The sequence below is a fragment of the Trachemys scripta genome, chromosome 4, assembly GCF_013100865.1.
Source record: "Trachemys scripta elegans isolate TJP31775 chromosome 4, CAS_Tse_1.0, whole genome shotgun sequence".
NCBI classification, from domain to species: domain Eukaryota; kingdom Metazoa; phylum Chordata; order Testudines; family Emydidae; genus Trachemys; species Trachemys scripta.
The window spans coordinates 59207675-59211890 of record NC_048301.1 but is presented as its reverse complement, the minus strand read 5'-3'; positions in this window follow the sequence as shown (position 1 = coordinate 59211890).

Below are 4216 nucleotides of genomic sequence, written 5' to 3'. Positions count from 1 at the left end.
CGCGCCTCCCCCCACACCCCCCTTACCTGCTTCAGGCTTCCCGCGAATCAAATGTTCGCGGGAAGCAGGGGAGGGGGCGGAGACTTTGGGGAGGGGGCGGGGTTGGGGCGGGGGTATGGGCGGGGCTGGGGGCGGGGCCGTGGGCCGTGGAGTGTCCTCCATTTGGAGGCACAGAATATGGTAACCCTACTCTTGATGTCATCCGTTACTAGCTCTTATTCCCTGCTAAATAGTGGTGCTCCTAACGTATTTATAGCACCTCTCCTTATTGCCTATTATGTCTCACAAAATAACTCATTTTGTGCCTTAACCTTTCTGATTTTGTTCCTACATGCTTGTGCTATTATTTTGTATTAATCCTTAGCAATTTGTCCATGTTTCCATACTTCGTATGATTTGCTTTTGAATTTTGGGTCATTAAAGAGCTACTGATGGAGCCATATTGCGCTCCTTTTTGTCATCCTATCTTTCCTTCTCATTGGGATAGTTTGCTGTTGTGTCTATAATATTTTCTCTTTCAGAAACTGCCAGCTGTCTGGAACTCCTTTTTCCTTAGATTTTCTTCCAATGGGACCATAGCTACATGTTCTCTGAGCATGTAAAAGTCTGCTTTTTTGAAGTCCACTGTCCTTATTCTGCTGCTCTTACTTCTTCCTTTCCATACAGTTATGAAATCTATCATTTCATGATCACTGTCAACTGCTTTCTACCTTAAGATTGGCAACTAATTCCTCGCTGGTATTCAGAATCAAGTCTAAAATGGCTGCCTCCACCTTCTGAAACAAGAACTTGTCCTCAATACATTTTGGTGATCTAATGCCTATAAGATATTTGGATTTTTCAAAAAATTATACATCCAGTGAAAATATAATTTTTCTTCCTTTAAAGAGCTGGTGCTAGATAGTGGAGTGGGACTAGAAACTGTTAATTGATTTTTCATATCTAGAGTGGCTTAATATCTACTCTGCCATGTCTATCTGTATTACTGGAGGAGAAAAACATTGTCATGCACAACACTGTGAAGCCAACTGGGGAAATGGGGGAAACGAACAGTGAAAAATTCCTCCTGACATGCTCAGAAAAGCAGTCAGCTACAAAAATTACTGATCATAAAAATGGACAGATAACCCTTTAATTTATTCAATTGCATCCAATTATAGTTAAATACATGAATATTCTTGACTTTAACACTCCTAGTGGAAGTCTATTCCCCCTATTCACCACCCTGCCTGTAAAATAATGCCACTTTAAATTCTTCCTCCAGATGTTCCCTCCCAGCTGATACGCTTGACCTTGGCCTGTCCAAGAACTTCATAGTTTATAATAACTTGAGCTAGATTAAATCTTTCACTTAAGTCACCTGTTAATCATCACTCATGACTAAATAATGCCAGTTCTGTCAATATTTATCATATGTAAGCACCTAATTTCCATTCATCATCTTAGCTGCCCTATGCTGTACTCTTTCCAACTGATTATAGTGTCATCTTGGTTATCCAAAGGTCTTACAGAAGACCTGAAGCTTCTGGATAATTGTGGGTTGGTAAACACCTGTGTAAGCTTTGAAGATTTCAAAGTCTGCAGAGCCTACAATCCCAATTAGCTGTCGATCTGGCAGCCTCAACATTTTATGTGCTGCAGTCCTTGCCTGAATCATAGACTGGCTCACGTTTGTCTGCCTGTACCAGGTCATAACATTATTATTTTGCGGTGTAGACTCTAATCATATTAGAGAAGAGAGGATGAAGGAGTTTGTGGTGTTTGTTTATTGTGGCGGGGAAAGGGAGGACTGGCTAGATCAGTGCATTTATGAATCATCTGCACATATGCTTTAATGATACTGGAACTGAACAGGAAGCTAACAACACTGAAAGAAGAACATCTTCTGGAAGATAATTTCCAATCAGGGTGATGTGATATATTCAACAATTTTGGGGCTGTGTGGGCAAAAATGTTCTCTCAGGCACAGAAAAATAGCAGCCTACAGTGGTGACCTCACAGCCTCATTTTGTCAAACCCAGCTGGATGCAACCCAAGAGATAAACAAAGAGAGGGGAGGGAGGCAGAGAGCAAGGAGGACCAGACTGAAATTAACTGCTCCTGTTATTTACCGTTGCTGGTTGTGTTCCTTACAATGTTTGCCTCTCTGAGAAGCTGGCTCAGAGCTCCAGAGTTGGCAGCTAGGGTTACCATGCCTCCTGTTTTCGATCGGAATGCACCCAGTCAAAAAGGGACCCTGGCGGCTCCGGTCAGCACCATTGATCAGGCCGCTAAAAGTCCAGTCAGCGGCGCAGTGGGGTTAAGTCAGTCTCCTTGCCTGCCCTGGCTCTGTGTGGCTCCCAAAAGCGGCGACATCCGGCCCCTACGTGTACGGGCGGTCAGGCAGCTCCGCATGGTGCCCCTGCCCGTAGTGCTGCCCCTGCAGCTCCTATTGGCCAGGAACTGCCTAGGGACCACAGAGGCATGCCAACCACTTCCGGGAGCCACCTGAGGTATGCGCCACACAGAGTCTGCACCTCTCACCCCTTTCCGCACCCCAACCCCTTGGCCCCAGCCCAGAGCCCCCTCCTGCAATCCAATCCCCTCATTTCTGGCCCCACCCTGGAACCCTCACCCTCAGCCAGAGTGCTCACCTCCTCCTGCACTCCAACCCTCTGCCCCAGCCTGGAGCCTCTCCCACACTACGAACCCCTCATTTCTGGCCCCAGGTGGGAGCCCGCACCCCTAGCCGGAGCCCTCACCCCCTCCTGCGCCCTAACCCCCTGCCCCATCCTAGTGAAAATGAGCGACTAAGAGAGGGTGGGGGTTAGCGAGTGACAGAGGGAGAGGGGATGGAGTGTGTGGACGGTGGGGCCTCAGAGAAGAGGCGGGGCAGGGGTGGGGCCTTGGGAAGTGGCAGGGCAGAGTGCGGGGCAAGGGTGTTCAGTTTTTGGCAATCAGAAAGTTGGCAACCCTATTGGCAGCTCAGAGCTTCGGGTCCCCCCACCTCCCGCGGCAGCTCAGAACTCTGGGTTCCACCCACCAACCATGGTGGCTCAGAGCTCTGGGGGCCCCTGCCACCCATGGTGGCTCGGAGCTCCAGGGCCCCTGACGGCTGACAGCTCCAGTCCCACTGCCCTGGTGCTGAAGCAGAAAATGTCATGGAGGTCTCTGGAAGTCAAGGAATCCATGATCTCCGTGACATAATCTTACCCTTACTTATGGCACAACTGCTGGATTGGATTAAATGACCATCCTCTGGGAAGCAGTAACCTTATGAAAATTTGGTCTCCACTGTAAGTTTCCTCCTTCACTAAGATGTTCAGACAATTTGAAAATCAAATTTATGAAACTGTACTAGTCACCTTGTTACATTGCTTTCCTGAGACAATACCACAGCACAGACAACAAAATTTTGCATCACCTGAGGAATCAGAAACAGCAAAAGAACAAAGATGGTATCTTCTTCTTCCCCTGTGAAAATGTGCAGGAAAGCTTAAACAATTAACGATTCCTAACTAGACTCCTTACTACTACTTTACCCCATCTGGAAGGTAGAGCAACAACGATGCAGACCAAGCAGAGGGTGTGGCTCATGCAAGGAGCAAGGGCCACAGATCCATGAGTCATGGGATTAGCAGAGGCCAGCCCACAGATCTTGGCCCATGTATGCACCTAGAGTCTGGATCTGTGGCATGCTGTCAAGCTTCACACGTGGCTGTGGCTTAGGTGCTACATGGTCATTGACTGACCCCCAACCTCCCATGCACACAGTGTAAAAGCTGTAGAGGAAGAGTTAGTGCTGCAAACATGCTGTGTAAATTGGCTGGTCCCCAATTCCTTCCCATTGGCTGACTACATCCAGTCACATGGAACTGAGCTCAGGCACTGTGGCAGAAGCAGCTTCATATGGCAGAAAAACAGTATCACATAGCCACCATCCCCCTCTGCACAGTAACCCCATTTCTCCAGCATTTCTGTAATTTTGCTTCTCTCTGAACCATGCAGTGGGAGAGAGCATGTGACTCAAACTGAGAAAGGAGCAGGGAACAAATCCAGCATTTTTAAGGAGAGCTGTATTGTGGGTCTATGAGACCCATTCTGAAAAATATACGGGCTTCACTACCTTCCTGAACTGCTGCATTTTCCCCATTGTGTATTTCTTATTTTGATACTATCTCAATGATGTAATATTCCTCTGAAAATGTTACACAAATCTGTAACCTAGCAAGATGCT